Below are 18,596 nucleotides of genomic sequence, written 5' to 3' on the forward strand. Positions count from 1 at the left end.
CACAAGTTACTTATCGTAATAAACTGCAGTGAATAATCAGCTGAAAACATTTGCAGTGATAAGATTCAGTGTCATCACATTAGGTTGCTTTATGTTCAGTATAAATTTGCTGCAGAATTTGAAAAGCAAGGTCAACCTTCATTAGCATGGAGAAGGATACAGGGTATTAAAAAAAAGAGAAGGTGGCAGAACATTCCAGCAGCAACAGGAGAGTTACTATGGTAGCATTCAAGTGAAAAACACAAACATCTCTCATTTCTGTTGCAGTTTTCTAATTACATAGTGCTTTACAATCTCAAGTTACTTATTCTTATAACTATTCAGATATTATAGCAGCGCCTTGAGAGTAGCTTATGGAATTACATAGCACTTCTATAATGCCTAAAGGCTCAACATCATATGGGCAGGGGTTCTTACTATGAAATCACCCCATAACTGGGATTACAACGATCAGCCGGAAATTAACTTACATGGTGGTGACCCTTTAAAATTTACACAGGCACCACAGGACAAGCTCAGAGGAAAGTGCTGCTGAAAAATGTAAGTAAATGAAGGCAATTTGCTCAAGGCCATCAAATGTGTTTCACTTTTGAGCAGGATCTGGATCTACATTTCAGATTCCAAACCAAATATTTAGGTCTTATTTATACAAGACACTGTAAATCTATACATGTTTCACATGCACTTGGGCATACTGTTGACTGCATTGGCAGTCAACTGGCATACTGCATTGGCACACTGGTAGCTGTGCCAATGCAGCACACAAAAGCTAAGTGCTCTTAAATACGAGCAGGTGCACATGAAACAGAGTTCAGGTGGACCCATAATCCACCATCTTTTATAAAACTGGACCTTATTTATAAAACCCTATGCATAGATGAAAGAGTAAAACTAGCTTCTGAAATTAAGCCAGAAAGTGCAAGCATGACCCACCTCCTTTTATGTTCAAATTTACAGGGATTGTACTCATTTCCTGATTATACTATAGTGTTTAATAGGGAGATAAGTACACAGCAGCAACCAAAATTCATACTGTCAACTTGCAAAAGAACGTGTCAGAGTTTGTCTCATAACGTTCACCCTCTGTGAGGACTTAAAAGAATCTAGAGATCATTCAGTCATGAAGAATTGCTACATCAGCCATGCTCAAAGGAAATTTGCTCCTTGACAGGGAACAATCCAGCCTGATGGACAATCATGGTTGTAATGGTTCATGGAACAAAAACAGGGCACTGCAACAACAGGAAGGATGTGAGACATAAGGTCAGTAAGGTGCAATTATTTAATAGGTACTGTAGCCCCAGTTTCCCATTAAGCCCTTACAGGGAACAGCCTTTCTCAGGGAACTCCTGAGAAAACTCAAAGGTCCGGTAAGAAAATGGAAGGTCCTCTTATGGATTAGGAACTGGCTAAAGAATAGGAAATATTGAGTGGGTGTACATGGACAACTTTCACAGTGGAGGGGGGTGAAAAGCAGTGTGTCCCAAGGATCAGTCTTCAATTCGTTCATAAATGATCTGGAGTTGGGGATAAGCAGCGAGGTGGCCAAGTCTGTGCATGATTTCTGAGTAGTAAAATCTAGAATGCATTGTGAAGAGATCCAGAGGAGCTCTCCAAACAGGGGGAAATGAGAGGCAGAAAGGCAGATGCACTTCAGTGTGAGTAAGTATAAAGTGATGCACACTGGGGTAAAACAAACAAATTTCACATTCACATCAATGGTTCCGCTTTCTGACAGGAGAGTAATTATGGGGTGGTGGTGGACAACTCAATGAAACTGTCAGTCTAATGTGTGGCAAGTACAAAGAAAGCCAATTTGATGCTCAGGATATTCAAAAAAGGGCTTGAGAATAAAATAGTCAAATTATTTCCTTGTATAAGTTGACAGTAAGGGCACATCTGGAGTATTGTGTCCAATTCTGGTCACCACATCTCAGAATGGATGTAGTTGAACTGGAAAAGTGCAGAAAGAACTCAGAATCATTACTGGGCTGCAGCACCTCCCTTACAACTCATAAGAAAAATGAGGAAAGGCTACAGAACTCTTCAGTCTAGAAAGAAGGCGCCTGAGAGGAAACATGGTTGAGACATATAAAGTTATGCATGGGATAGATACAGCGAATAAAAAGGATGTTCTTTTGCCCTCCGTCATAATACCAGAGCCAGAGGGCATCTGCTGAAACTGACTGGCAGAAGGGTTAGCACAGACAAAAGGAAGTATTTCTTCATCAAACTCACAATTAATCTATGGAACTCCTTGCCACAGGATGTGGGGGTGGTTCCTGGCCTAGATACCTTTAAAAGGGGATTAGACAGATTTATGGAGGAAAAGTCCACCACAGGTTACAAGTCAAGGTGACGGAATGTAACCTCTTGAGTTTGAGAGGTAGCCTTTCTCTAGATGCCAGAAGTAAGGGAGTGGCAACAAGATATGGGTGTTCTGTTGTCTTGTGTGCTCCCAGAGACATCTGTGGGCCAATGTGAGAAATAGGAAGCTGGATTAGACTGGCCCTCAGCCTGATCCAGCAGGGTTGTTCTTATTATTTAGATACCTGAGGAATTCTAAATTATCAGAGACAGGCAGGCTTCTAGGCTTCACTTTTTTTTTTACTAGAACCCCAAACAGCATAAATTAGAGCTAGATGCAAATATGACACAATACACCCCATATACACAAGTACAAATCCATATCTCAGTTACCGCAAGCCAGGAATTACAACACAAAACTCTAGAACTAACCACCAGAACTATACAAGGACCTGCTTAAAAGCATCAAAGAATTCTAATAATTTTCAGGTGCAAAAAAGGAGAAGAACTAAACTTTTAGCACAGACCAGTCACAGCAAATATTTTCTTAAACCAACAGTTATAAGAAAGCAAGTTGTGTCAGCATTCGAAAGCACAGTCCTATTTTTCGGCGGGGAAACAACGAAACTCTACTCACCCAGTGATCTAGCAGTAGCTGCCAATGCACCTTGTGCCTCCTTTTGTTTTAGTTAAATTATACCACATTTTCCTGAATAACTCCAGAAGATCTGCTGAGTTAGTCTAGTGGCACCCTCAAGACTAAACACATTTATTGTTACTGTGATCTGAACTGTTGCCAGAGCCCAGTTCAAATGCAAGTATTATCTTTAGTTAACTGACTATATATAAACACATATGGGGTACAGACAGAAGAGGAGTTGAAAAAAGCAATTACAAAAGGGAAGCTAGGCAGCCCAGCAATGCAACAGGTGCCACATAACTGCACATTTCTGCACAGCATAAATGAAAATGAGACCCAATTGGTATGGGAATGACTCATTTTCAACTAATAACGAACTGACAAAACAAGATGAATAGCATATACGGACACTTAAAAATTACTTTCTCTGGTTACCCACAGACACTTGCACTATTATCTAAATAAATCATCTTGTACCAACTTTTTCCTTCATGATAGCACTTACATTTTTAGCAACTTTGGACAGCATCAATTGCTTCCCTTTCTCCAGAGCAAGGAAATTGTTGATGCTACCCCATATTCTGGCCCCAACAGAAATAAAGACACACTATAAACGTGTATTGCAAAGAACTCCACAAAGGAGAAGTAAAGGCCAATTTCCCCATATATTTTGAGACTTTAAAAAAAGGAGGAACAAAATTATGACCAAAAGGAAGAAACCTATAAAGATTTATAGTCTTCACTAATGCATATGCTACTTAACTGAAATATATGTCTATTATATTCTGTGAATAAAGGAGTGTCATATTGCTCTCACCTACCAATTCCTCTTATAAAGTTTGATACTGTAGTTGTTATAGGGAAATATATAGTGAAAACAGGAAAGAATTAAAAGGCAGGCTTTCCTTGAAGATGCTTACACCATTAGTGAGCTGTCATACTCTAAATATAGAATCAGCAACCAGCAGCCTAAAATAGCAATGGCAGAACAAATACAAGCAAGTCAGTTACCTTAAAAAAAAATTGTACTACTGTATATGTTCCTGCTTTTATGGGGGGCTCCCAGCTGACTCTCACCTAAGGGACTGATCAGGTTCACACCAACTTCAACAGATGTTCTCAGACCAGTCAGATACCCCCCATCATCTTTCTTTTAACCATCATATTCTTCATAACTACCATAATCTAATACAAGAAGCAGATTAGTTTGTTAATGTTTGCTCTGCTAACTAGGCAAAGAGGCTTCTTTGAAAATGAGGTTCTCTTATATTTAGAAAGGGGAGAGAAACTTTCTCTTTTCACCATAGCATGGCTTCTCAAGCCCAATGGATGTTGCTAGTGTCTCTTCTACATCATTTTTTAGATTGAGTGTCCTGGAGACAGGAAACCATTTATTGATTTATTTCACTGTATAAACTGCTTTGTGAACTACTTTGTGCTGGGAAAGGGTGTATAAATACTCTTAATAGGTCTTTAGGACTTCAGGTTACAGACCAACACCTAGAACACAATATGCCAGATATAACAGAAGTTGACCAAAAACAAAAACACATACCAGGCTCAAGTTTGGATCACTAATACTGCAATCTCAAAAGATAACAGAATTGAAAACAAAAAACCTGAGATTGCAAAATATCAAGACCTGCAAGCAGAACTTAGTGGTCTCTAGAAGGTCAATATTGTGACAGTTAGCACTGGAGACCTCAGAGCAGTGCCTAGAAGTCTGAACTTCTCAACATTCTTGGCCTTGAGCAAATTATACCAGCTCAGCTTCTGAAAACAATGCTGCTTAGAACAGCAAAAATCCCATGGCAGTATCTCTGCAATTCCTAGGATCTCCGTTAGATCCCAAATTGTAGAACATAACCAGTCCAGAATATCTGTTTAGGTGGCAGTGAAGTATCATAATAATAATGTGATAGTGTAAGAAACGAGTACTGAAATAATTTCAGCATAAACTCACAAAGCAATCCGTATTATAAAATTAAATATGAACCAATTAGAAAACTGTCTGCATGGTTTCTTCTAAGTTAAAAACAGTAAATTTATCTAACAATTTCCACTGTATTCAAAATGATTTTAGCTAGTAACTGAGCAATACATCTAAGTACTTCCAATATCTGGCTATTAAGAGATTGACACACATACACAAATAAGATTCATCTCCAAAACTGTGCTGTCTAACATGCAATATTCTTGGGCAACACAGAACAAGTGTCCAAAGAGCATACACCACTCCAATAACTACCATGAATATAATGGTAAAGGTTTCCTCTGCACAGCCATATACAACTCTAGGGGGTGGCGCTCATTTCCATTTCCAAGCCGAGGGAGCCAGGGCTGTCTGAGAGACATCTTCCATGGTCATGTGGCCAGCATGACTTAACGCTGAAGCACATGGAACGCTGCTACCTTCTCAAGTGGTACCTATTTATCCACTTGCATTTATATGCTTTCAAACTGCTAGGTTGGCAGCAGCTGAGGCAAGTAACAAGAGCTCACCCTGTTCCACAGCACTGGGGTCTTGAACTTCTGGGCTGCTGACCTTCCAGATGACAGACCAGCGTTTTTAACCACTTAGCCACCGTGCCTCTAATATAATAATAAGGGGCAGTTAATCTTCAACAGAGGTATACAATCCATTCAAATATGTCATAAATTTTGTAAAGCATATAAAACTATAACCTTTAGCCTACTCACAGAGGACAGTCTTATCAATGGTAGCTGGTGGGTCACTGGGAAACAAGATACTAGAGTATCTAGGTACTCTGACCCAATACAACAGGGGCTTTTCCAACTTAATCCACAAATAGCCATAGGCTCCATTTGTCCACGCAGAAGTGCAAATAGTTCTAGATAAGTACAGTCCCTAAGCAAAAACCAAGGAAATCATTTCAGCATCCCTTTAGAACTGATCCAAGCCATCAAGAGTCCTGCGTACACACCTAAATCATTTTTGCATAAGTAAGGGGCTTTCCAGAATTTTACTTCTGATTATAAGTGCAGTGTCAGACGGTATTCTGAAGGTTCTTTTAACTTTTCAGGAGCTGCTGTAGGAAAGAGAAGTTGACATAGTCTGGTGTTCACATATAAGTAAGCACCACCGCCCAAAAGCAACTGTGTATTAAAATACTCTAATTCAGTGTTTCTAAATGTTTTGTCATGCCATACCACTTCACATGGTGCACCTATTAGAAGTACCACTAGAAGTAACTGGCAATTATATCACTACCAGTTATTTCCAGATTGGGAACTAACTGGCCAGATGAGACATGACAAACACCTGTAAGTAGCTCTTGGTGGATAGGAGGGCTTTTTCAAGTACGGAAAACATACTTTGGAGGTTCTTCCCACTGGAGCAGAACCTCCTACTGCTGACTGTTTTGTTGCTGGTCTCAGTCAGGTAGTAGGTCCAAAGGACTTGTGCATATCCAAACATTACTCAAGTATCACCAGTGACACCTGTACCACCGGTTGAGAAACACTGCTCTAATTCAGTGGTTCCTGATCCACCATGGGAACTGGAAGTGGGCAATTCCCCCTTAAGGAAAGTGGCCCAGGAATGGGTGCCCTGATGGCACCAAAGCAACTGTAGCGCCGTGGGGGCACAGCAGGATGTACACACACACCCCCAGGTACGTGAAGCCTCCTGGAGTCCCCTCTGTTGCACTGAGCTTTGATCAGAGAGGCTTCACAACTCACCCACCCACCCCCAGTATGTGTACATCCCCCTGGATCCCCATGGTGTCCATTGAGGCACACTCCCCCCCACTCCTGCCCTCCCCCTGCTACCACTTACAGGGTTCCCAGGAAGGAGTCTGAGAACCACTGCTCTAATTTATTCCCAGTGCATTTTGAGAAGCACTGTTTTTCAAGGGTCACAGCAGGGCTTTTCAGACTGGGGCATCGCAACACCCCAGCCTGCGGGCCCTGGTTTCTGCCCCCTTAAGGGGTAAGGCAGCCAGGAGGCAGCAGCAGGATCGCGCTGCGGATCCTGCTGCTGCCTTCCACCCACCCCCACTGCCTCCTCCCCCCCCCCCGCAAGAACTTAGAGCAGCTCAAACTCTCCCCAGAGTTTGAAAACCGCTGGGTTATAGTGTTTAAAATGACATGGCTCCCATCAGATGTGCAGATATTCTGTTGAACAATGCATTTGTGAGTGCCAATGTGCATGGGACTTGCAACCAAACATTCACCCCAATCCAGGGATTTCTTTGTGACAAAAGTTGTTCTAGTTCCTCCTCCAGTACTGTCAATCATCCTCCAGCAGACTTGTCTCTTTGCACATATCCCAGAAGCACTTTCCCATTAAAAGGGACATTAAAATTTTTTCCCCTCATTAAGTTCTGGTGTTTAACCAAGAAAGCAGGATTTCCCCAAAAGGTAACTTCTTTCAAACAAATTCAGCTCCCTTCTCTGCATCCAAACAGGGCAGTTCCCATAAATTGATTAGTGGTGTCTGCCAGTTGATTGCTGGTCACTCAGGATGACCAACACAGTGAGAACTAGAGAAGAGAACCCACTGGTGACCAGAGACAACCATCACTGGGTGTGCAGCAAGTACACAATTCTTTTCAGCAGAATGGTGGCCAGCCAACCATGCCCATATATTCTTCCTCATACTTAAAACTCTGGGGACTGCAACAAAACCCAGGCTGTTTTCCATCGGGTAATGGGAAATGGGCAAAGCGGGGGAAATGCACATTCTACATCTGAGATTTTTTAAGAATAAATGTTTCAAAGGAAAAGCTATGCCCCAAAATTCCCTGCAAAAAAAAATTTACATAAATAAAATACCCTGAAGTATCTCACTGAGAGAATAATCAAGATCTAGATGTGTTATGTTCCCCTTAGTACCTGTAGTTTCAGTGGGTGAAAAATTACTAATATTGCCTAGCTACAATTTGGCAAATCCATCTAATAACAGGCAACTGGCTGATGCAACTTTTAACAGGTAAGTTCTTTCCCCCTGTTCTATACTCTGAGAAAGAAGGCAGAGTTCTCTCCAAGTCATTTGATTGCAGGTCACCCAGGATAACCTATCTGAACAGTACCAGGGAAAGGAGCTCATGGATGTATTGGTAAGCTGATGGATTCATGTGATTTCCTGCCAAAAACATCTGATACACACTCTGAAGCTACTAAAGCAAATAAGGGATGGATTAATCAGTGATTCAGATAAAGAGATGAGTTTCTTGGAACAAGCAAGGCTGAATTTTTTAAAAACAGCCCAATGCAACATCAGCTTATTACAGCCTGCTATTCATAAATATGAATAAAGTTGCTCAGATTCAACTGAACTTGGGATCCACATGGAAAGAGCCTATAGAAATCCCTCTGGCAACTGTCTGTACATTTATTTGCGATTCTTTTCCATTTATACTGCCTGAGGATGTAGACAGGATTCTCTGGTGTGTGAGGTTTGCTGCTTGTCTTCTTGATTTCTGTCCATTATAGTTATTATAATCTGCCCAGGGGGATAGATTAAATCAGGGGTGCTCAAAGTTTTTGGCAAGAGGGCCACAACATCTCTCTGACACTGTGTTGGGGGCCGAATTAATTTACATTTCAAATTTGAATAAATTTACATAAATATTAGAGACAGAAAATGGATGAATGAATTCAGTCCAATGAATGATCACATTCACCCGAAGAAGGGGGGGGGATCTTCATGCCAGTTTATGATCACATTCACCCTAATAAGGGGGGGATCTTCATGCCAGTTTATGATCCCATTCACACACACACACAAATGGAGGGGGGGATCTTCCATACTTTCACATACCTGCTTGCTCACCTGTCCTCTCACTCTCCCTCCTTTGTTTGCTTGGGCTGCCTGCCTGCTTGCCCATGTGCTGCTGCTGCCTGCCTGCCTGGTTGGTTCCAGGCCTCCTTCCCTCCCTCACTTCCTTGGGAGGGAGACGTGCTGCAAGCTGGGCTGGGCACCCCTCCTTTGTGATCTCTTTCCCCTGGCTCAGGTTGCAGGAGGGGAGAGGAAGGGAGGGGAGCCAAGCCAAACGGAGCAGATACCAGCCCAGCCCAGCCCATGGACAAGAAAGAAGAGACCAGCAGGCAAGCCCGCAGGGTCTTTTATAATGGGAAGTAACGCGAGACCTGCAAGTGTCACATTACCTTCCCACTATAAAAGGCCCTGCACGCCCGCTGGGCTGGTCTTTCCTTCGCTGCCACCGAGCTCAGCGGCAGCGAGGGAAAGCAAAGCGCGGAGCTCGCGTGGCAGGCCAGCACGAGCTGGGGTGAGGGTCGGGTGCCCATTGGAGGTGGGGGGACCCCTTGGGGGCTGGATGGGGACCTGCAGTGGGCCGCAGGTGGCCCACGGGCCGGGGTTTGGGCACCCCGTGATAGATGAATGAAAGTCATATTAAGAGGTAAATTTAGAAAAGGAAATTGATTAAGATATGTAATGATTTATTAGTTTTAGCAATATATGATATATGATTTTCTGCACCCTCTTTTGTGTAAGCGTTCTGTTTTTGTGTGTGTTGTGTTTGTTTATATTTGTTTTTGAAAAATATTTTAAAAATTTAAAAAAAAGACAACCAAAATTTTCAGAATTCAATACTAAGCATGCGACTACAGCACTAGAAGGCTGGTAGCAACATAAGATAGAAGACATGTACCTCCTCTGGAAAAGTAATCCCACAGAAACATATCCAAAATCTGCTGAAGGAATTCTCTTTGATGATTTACAAGTTTGATTCCTGTTTTCCCATAGGTAAGTGGCAGAAAGATACAACGGCAAACAGAAAAATGGTTGAAATGCCAAACATTCATTATTGGTGATCTCACAATAATAATAATAATAATAATAATAATAATAATAATAATAATAAGCTGCAAATTGTCTTCTAGGATAATCAATATCTACACTGCCAACTCAACTCAGTTTAACTGCCATAATACTTCCCAAGATTCCGTGGAGGAAGTTCTTTGTGATAGTGCCGAGAACTCAGAGATCCCCACCCACCATTCTACAACCTGTGATTTTAGGGGAGAGCCACAGCAAAGTGATTACAACTGCTGTGCCAGTATTACCTGACTTAATTTACCTGGCATCCAGCTATTGGATAAAATAGAAGCAAGCCATGAAGATGCAGGTATCAAATAAGGTCCTGCTGTAAGTTACAGTAGACATTCCAGGATCTTTGAGGTCTAATCAAAGGTTATTTGGTTATTTGTTCTAATCTTCCACTGAAACCTTATACAGAGACAAAGCCTTGCTATGGGAACAGAAGCCATGTCTTCCTTCAACGGTGTAAGCCCAGGCCAAATTTCTAATCACTTTTTTTTCCTACAAGTTTAGCAAAAGTGTTTCTTAGGAGCCCTTAGAAGGCCTCAGATCAAGGAGAATATGACCCTTGCAGACCTTAATGTCTTCAGCATCTCTCTACAGTCACTGATGTGGCACAGAAAGTTTTCCATAATTGTGTGCCTTTATTTTTTCTACTTCTAAAAAAAGTAGAAAGTTTTCCACTTCTAAAAATGAACGTTTTGAAAATCAGTAAGCCACTGCTAGTCAGATGGAAACTACCCTAAATTATAATTAACTTTTTCAGATGGTTACCCCTCATAGGAAGCTAACTAAATATAAATGCATGGCAATTTGAATGTGCTAAAGTTAGTACATGTGAGCAGTTTTCTATGACTTCTTAATATTTAAATTATGTAAGGAAGTGTGTACCATGGAGCTGTCATGTCAATATTTACAAATGTTCCAATAAAATAATTTCCAAGTAAACATTTGTATTTCTTTGACTATTTAAACCACAGTACACTTTACTTAATTTGTCTTAATCAGGTATTTCAGTTCAAATATTTTTAGACTTTGGAAACACTTGTGAAATATTTATAGAACATGTGATGTTCAATGGTATACTTCTGAGTTTTGTTAACTAAAAATTAGTGGAGTATGCCGATAAAACAATTAATTGTCTAATTCAGCCTCTTTTCACCTCTCCCCAGTCTTAATTTGGTTCCATCCCCAAAACTAGTCTTCAGAATAGGCTGTTCTGGCAGCCTCTTGCCTGATGAGCTACTTGCTGTAACATCTCTAAAGCCCTCTGCAAGACAGCTAGCTAGGCCCTGGTCACTGCCTGGAGAGGCACCAGTCAATTAACTATGGGGCATCCTTTTCACACAAGAAACCATGTTTCATGCTGTGCATATTGTGGTTGCAGAATATTTTTTCCAACCTGCTCCACACACAAGGAGGAAGCTGCAATCCAAATTTGCAACCCAAGGACCTTACACACATACAAAAAAGAAGCCCAACCAAATTAAGCTATTTCATTTTCCACTTTCATTGCACCATGCTGAAGTTTCAGTTAGGGTTAAACGCCCTCCCAAAACTTCTGAAACACAATAATCTCACTGTATGTGTATCAGGATAGGGAACTCCCAGGAAAAGGCAAGCTTTCCAAGGAGGGTGGAGCCTAGTGGTTAATGCACACAAACCCCTCCCTTTCCCATTTTCCCAGTACTGAACCAACAACTAAATGGGTAAAAACCTTGGTAGACTGTATCAGCTGCCACTATCCTAGTCTAAGGGTGTGTAAGCAGAGGAGGGCCATACAGGAAAAACTTCCCTCACATGAGAGCACTGAACCCCAGGAGTTCTGATTTTTAAAAAAAATCAATTCCACAGTAATGTCTGCAAGATGAAGAGACAACAATCCACTGAATTACTCATGAACATGGACTAGGCAGACTAAGGATAATTTATTGAAAGTCCAAATCAGGGGCCTCCAACCTATGGCCTGTGCACTAGATTCAGTGCACTAGGAAAAGCCTCTCAGGAGAAGTGAAAAAGCCTTACTGTTCTGCCATCTCCTGTCATTGCGCCCGATCTTTGTAAAACTCATGCCAGGCAGATGATTCCCCTGAGAAATCATGGCTCAGAGGCTCCTGGGACAATTCGAAGTGGTTGCCCGCACAAGTTTCTACTGAGACCGGGCACATCAATGGGAGGTAGAACGGTAAGGCTTCACCACCATCACACTCAAGAGGCTTTTCCTGGTGCGCCATGGGCCATACTTTGGAGGGCCCTGGTCTAAACAAAAGGGATTAACTCCATTGGGGACCAAGGACAGAAAAACCTCATATTGTTTGTGAACTGAAAATATCTGCTCCCAGAATACAATACTGTACCTCTTGCATAAGATCACAACTTAATTCATGGTGATGTTAAATATGCACCCTAACTCTGCAACTAGGACTGACTCTTCACATATTTATGAAGGAAGTATTTTATCTTGTATGCATCATCCTGAATGGTATGAACAGCGAGCTCCGATAAGCCACCTCATCCCAACACTGTCTGTTCTAGTGGCTGTCTGCGGGTATTCATTTGCATCTTTTTAGATTGTGAGCCCTTTTGGGACAGGGAGCCATTTAGTTATTTGATTTTTCTCTGTAAACCGCTTTGTGAACTTTTAGTTGAAAAGCGGTATATAAATACTGTTGTTATTGTTATTGTTATTATTATTAAGCCAAGCATGTGGCCAACATCCAAGACATGCTCCCCTCTCTGGAGCCAGTTATCACATCCAGCTAACATCCACTGTAATGGATTTTTGCGCCTTTCTCACTTTAGGGTCCCTGGTAAATGCAGATGCATCAAATATCCCATGTGACTCTCTTGGAGGACAAAAAAGGGGAAGTATGGGAAGCTTAACCACGCTATTTCAAAAACAAGCCCATGCAAATTGTACTCCTGGTATCATTTGTAAACCATACTATTCCAAAAATGTCCAAATTAAGACCATGTAAATCAAGAACAGCGCGTGCACGCTCAAACGTTACTTCCACCAAGGAAAAGGAAACTAGCAGAATGACAATTCATGGCAGAAAATAACTGCCACATATTTTACTTTAGGAATTTGCCATTTTCTTAATTTTTCTTAAAGTTGTCCTAGCAACAATGTGGTATGAAGATTTGTAGGCAAGACTCCATGGAAGTTGAGATCGATCATTAGTATGCATACTGTGTAGACAAAGTACCATATAATCAGAGATGTACTGCTGCACCTAGAGGGTGTAGCCATCTTCATGAGAGGAGCATACAGGGCATTCATTGTTTATGGATTACGGTCTGCCTTCTTCATGAGTGTTCTACTTTGGGTGAATAGTTCAGTGTTCCTGAGTCTGCTATCCTTTTGCCCTGGCCCCAAACAAGCTTAATATGTATCCTTTCAAATGACTGTAACATTTGACAGTAGACACTCTGCTACAAACTGGAACACAAACATCTTATTGCTCTGCTTTGATGGAGGATAAAACGATCAAAAGGAGGTGGGGCACAATCTACAAGAGACTGTTGTGGGTACTAAAGCCTCAAAGAAACAAGCTTCTGTTCAAATAGTGTAATACACTCTTTAGTTTATTACAATACCTGTGGTTTCCACATTAATTTTTTCCTACTTCTAACATGGCAAAAACTAACATATGCTTAAGTGCAACAATTTCTGGCCCCTTATGATATTTGCAATTGTCCACATGCAATTTTATATACCGACGGATTTATAAATGATGCTTTTTATGATGCAGTAAAGTTTAGATTTCATAAGAAAATATCTAGTGCGTTTTTCAGTTTTTCTCCCAATAACTTTTTTTCTCCAAAGCTTCAGAACTTTCTGGAAATTTTACATCCATTTTTGTTTAATTTTTGGCAGAATATAAACACACACAGCACAACTAAACTATTTTTCTCCTAGCACAGTGATTATCGTCATCAAGTTCCATTCCTTCTGCAAACTCAGTTAAAGCAGTAGTACAATAAAAATGTAAAACAGGTGTATAAGAAGGGAAACACTGAACTGGACAGTATTTAAGCTTGATAATTATGAACACATGCACAAAATGTAATTTTAGTAAAGTTAGTTTTGAATGCAGAGATAATCAAAAGCTTTACTATCTCACTACCTCATTCCCAATTTCTGATACAATAGCTCGACAAATCCAAAAATGTATTTCACATCAGTAACAAAGGCATCATTAGTAATAGCAACAATGCACACACAACAAGGATTTTCCACTCTTGACAAGATTGCTTAATAATTAGGTACAGGTGTTGACAACTAATTGGATATATGAAATTCACCTATTGACATCAAGTCCTCAGAGAAGTAACACTGTATCCTTTAGGGTAGTAGTATTCTGACTTCTGGGAATCTTTCCCAAATCTATTTGTCTGCTGATGAACCTCTGAGCATCTGCAAGGAAAACTGTGCTTATAGATTGATGCAGAAGTACACACATTTGTGTAGAGGAGGGATTCTAAACCGGGGGTATACATATCCCTTGGGGACATGGGAAACAAATTATGTGCATATGGGACTCAATCGCTGAACAATTAAAAAACTTGTTAGATTACTATCACTGTTATCAATACAGATTGAGAAGTTCTGTTCCTAGCTATCTATATGTACAGTAAAACCAAGCTATTGACAGCTTTTGAAGTTGTACTGGTACCTAACAGGTTTCGTGAAGGTCATTATTCCGACAGCAAAGGGCTATGGGGACATACTGGGCAATCCATTGTGTGTCTGTAATCATAAAATGTGAAGAACACCTAGCGTAGTGGTTCCACAGGCATGGAAGCAGAGGCATGCCAGCTTTATTATAAGAGAATAAAGACAGAAACATTGCATACAAAGCAATTCAGAGAGACATGTTCCTTTGCCCTAAAACAGAACAGTATGTTCTGCTCTTATGGTGATGGTTGCTTGGTAATACAGAGCATATTTGGTGCATCTGAGGAAAGGAAGGAGGGTCAAGTTTCAAGAAAAGATTCCAAGAGTCCCTGCTCTTCCACCCTAGCTTCTAACAACCAGAAACAGGGAAAGGGCAAGACAGAGGGGAGGGAATTGTTGTGATGGAAGAGTTCACAGCACAAGCATATTTACTTGTTTTCTTGAAGATTGGCTTGTATGGATCTGGAGGTCCTTTGAGCAGATTGTGGAAAACCTGTTTTGGCACAACACACAGAAGTGTTGCACCAGAGCAGAGCAATAACTTACTGGTTAAAATCCTTTACTGTCTAGGATTTTACTATTTATCCTTTAAGGATTTTTGGGGTTGCTGCTTCATGCAAAACTGGGAGTAGGCTGGTTTGGGTGGTAAGAAGGGCTTGGGGTATTTTAATGTGTAAGGAAATTTGTTCTAATCTGGACACAGATAAACAGGATTGGGCTTTTAGCAGTTCCAGCTAAAACACAGATCAACAAGCAGTGGCGCTGGGGGGGGGGGGGAAGGTGTCTGGAATCTTGATTTGATATTTACATACATTAGGTGCAGAGAAAGATTATAAAATAGCATTCAAGGGAGACAAAAAATGAGATAATTGTCTGATGTGCAACTGTAATGAGGGGGAGGAGATCACATACACATGAATTTGAGGCTTGATCAGAATATTTCAGAAACATGGCCTGTATTGTCAGAGAAGCAATGTCTACTTTCCATTTTGGCAGCAGAAGTTCTGGGAAAACAGTTCATCTTGCACACTGGCAGTCATTGACGTTGGTATATGAAACTAGTAATACTGTTGCTTGTTATCAGAGTCCATACTGTCCTTTATTATAATGTGAAGGCACAATAAAACCAGGAATGGAAAGAAAAATCAAGAAAGAAGGGGAGCATAATGCACCTGCAAAAAAAAGATAGGGAAGATCACCCATAACACCATTTTGGAACATGCTTATCCTGGCACAACTATTGGATATGTCAATATCCTGACATGACACATGGGCAAGGTTCTGGGTGAATGCTCTTCAACACCTTCTGTTCCAGTACCAGAACTTCACCACAAGACTTTCCATTGTACACAAATCCTCTGAATCCATATTACTGAAATAGCAGAGTTAATTATTTTAGTTTGAAATGTTCGCAGATCATGCATCCAAAACTAATTTCTATCCTAAGGCTGAGAAGAATCTGAACCAAATTAGAACCAAAACAAGAACTCTCAAGTTGTTAGAGATGTGAAGGCCTGGGAAAAAACCAGAAAAATTCAGAAAAAAACTGGTTTTTCTCTGAAGCCTTTTGTTTTTTCCAAAAAAATTAGAAAAACTGAGAGAAAAAAGAAAAAATTGATTATGGAATGTTTTATTTTAACATGATGAATAAAATATTTTAAGACAAGGTGTTCAAATATTTTCCAAATCATTTCTGAAAAATATGGATGGTATCAGATTATTCTAATTTCTGTGCACTGAGGACAAGCAAGTCCTAGGTTACAAACCGAACTCTCCCATGCAAGAACAAAGTGCATTTCTTCCTTTAGGAGGTGCTGCTATTGTAGCAAGAAAAGAAAAACGTTTCAGTTTTGTTTTTGCATGTAGGTGGGTATGTTTGGTTCTGTTCTGTCCTCTTCACTAGGCCTCAAAGCATTGGAAGAAAATACAGAGCAACAAAAAAGACCTGTAAGTATATACTGAATATAAAAAGGTAAAAGTTTACATTTATCTGATTCCAGAAAACCAAATCATTTAGCTACATTTGTTTATCTTTATAACCTTTGTATAAACAATAATTTAAATACTACTAATCTGGTTCTTTACTTCCCCCACCACAACCATAGATTAGTGTCTTCTTGCAAACTAGCCATTAAATTATTTTTCTTTCCTACTTCCCTTAGGAAAATGGTGAGACCAACATCTAGCATATGGAGACATTTTCACATTACAAGTCCTTCTGAGAAGAAAAATGTGATTTGCAAATATTGTCAGATGAAATATGCATTTCCAAATGCTACCAGGATGACAAAACACATTTTTGTATGAAGCAAGTGTCCTGTAGATATTAAAAAATCCTTCATGGATCTAAGTGAAGAAGACCACAATGATGAAAATGCACATAGTTTTTCCTCAACTTTCTTGTTCAAGAAGTCCTCTTTCTATTCCATCTGTAACATCAGCAGCAACACAAAGTGTTGTCCCATCAGCAGCATCTTCAAGTAAACAGATACTAAAGACAGCTGCATCCAAAAATTATTCAGTAACTTCATTTGTAGACAAGATGACACCTGAAGATCAGGGAAAAACTTATCAAGCTCTTGCAAGAGCAATATATTCTTCTGGAACACCATTTTCAATAACTGAAAATACATACTGGCAGGAAGCTTTGAAATTACTAAGACCATCATGCCATTTGCCCAGCAGACATTCTTTGAGCAAGCCTCTTCTGGAGTTGGAATATGAATGTGTAATGGAATCTGTGCAAGGAAAAATTAATGAAGCACTGTGTCTTGCACTACTTACAGAAGGATGGACAAATGTGAGAGGAGAAGGAATTATAAATTTTGTTATAACACCTCAACCAGTTTTTTACAAAATCACTGAAACAGGAGAGAACAGAAATACTGCAGAATATATCAGCTGTAAAATATGTGAAGTCCTACAGAAAGTTGGGAGTGGTAAAGTATTTGCTTTGCTGACTGACAATGCCAGCAATATGAAAGCAGCATGGGAGATCATAATGGATATCTACTTATTACTGCAATAGGATGTGCATCTCATGGGCTAAACTTGCTTCTTAATGATATTATGAAACTGGACACTCTTTAAATGATCTATAGATGAGCAAAAGAAGTTATAAAACATGTAAAAGGTACTCATGTTATAGCTGCCATTTTCAAGAAGCAGTAAGTAGAAAAAACTGGGATAATGACAGACAGAGTAGCTGCAGAAACAGAAACTGATACTGATAATTACAGCTCAGAAAATGATTCTGATTAAATTTCATGCCTATTCATTGAAACTTAGTCCCACTCCCTTCTATACACTTCCCCCCTCTTCAATTATTTTTATGAGAATGAGTTTTTTCATTTTTATTTAATACTGTGGAGAGGAAATATGAATAATTGTTCCTTCTGGACTTTTAAAAATTGTTCTGTGGAGGTTTTTTTTTGTCTGTTCCACATAAACGAGTAAACAGTTCAGGAGATTGTTGCTCTATTTGTTACAATTACAAATAAATATTATTTAAAAAGTAAATTCTGTGTGTGATAATTGTAGACATTTTTAATATGCTAGTTATGATAATTTTATGCCAAGTCAAATTTCCATGGTCATACTTAATGTTCATGAAGTAACAGAATGACTTTAAAACTGGAAAAGAAAAGTGCTAACGTAGCATTTTTTCAATTTTCCAAAAATTTCCATTTTTTTCCAAAAAGCAGAAAGACACTGGGTTTTTTTCTGAGCTTCAAAATTTCTGGAAATTTTACATCTCTACTCTCAACACACATAACAAACAAATTTAAAAAGTAGAAGTTAGTGGTGCTGGGGTAACCAGCAGTATTAAAACCAGATTCTAGAAAGGACAAGCAGCTTCTCTTTTCCTCTACATTTTAACTTCCTCTGTAGTTTTAATTCAAATTATAACATTTTTTGTGTGCGTTATACTACAGTAGTTCAATAATTCGTGTGTTCCATAGCAGTTCCTAAGTAGTTTATTTTTGCTTCAATTAGACACAACAAGTTTTCACTCACTGAAATTAAAGTTTCACAACAGATGTATTAGTAGTACTGTACAATATATCAGCTTCCTCCTCCACAAAACTTTCAATTATTTCAATGCAGTAGTTCAGCAAACTCTTTCATTCCAAAAGCCTTTTTCCACTTAGTCAAGGTCA

The 18,596-nt window shown here is 39.8% G+C and overlaps 1 protein-coding gene across 1 annotated transcript in view; it reads right to left on the reverse strand.

Annotated features, from left to right (window-relative positions):
* Positions 1-18,596, reverse strand: part of JADE3 (jade family PHD finger 3) — a 53,815-nt gene that overhangs the window by 24,037 nt on the left and 11,182 nt on the right. The window lies entirely within an intron of this gene.

This window comes from Tiliqua scincoides, chromosome 3 (genome assembly GCF_035046505.1).
Source record: "Tiliqua scincoides isolate rTilSci1 chromosome 3, rTilSci1.hap2, whole genome shotgun sequence".
NCBI classification, from domain to species: Eukaryota; Metazoa; Chordata; class Lepidosauria; order Squamata; family Scincidae; genus Tiliqua; species Tiliqua scincoides.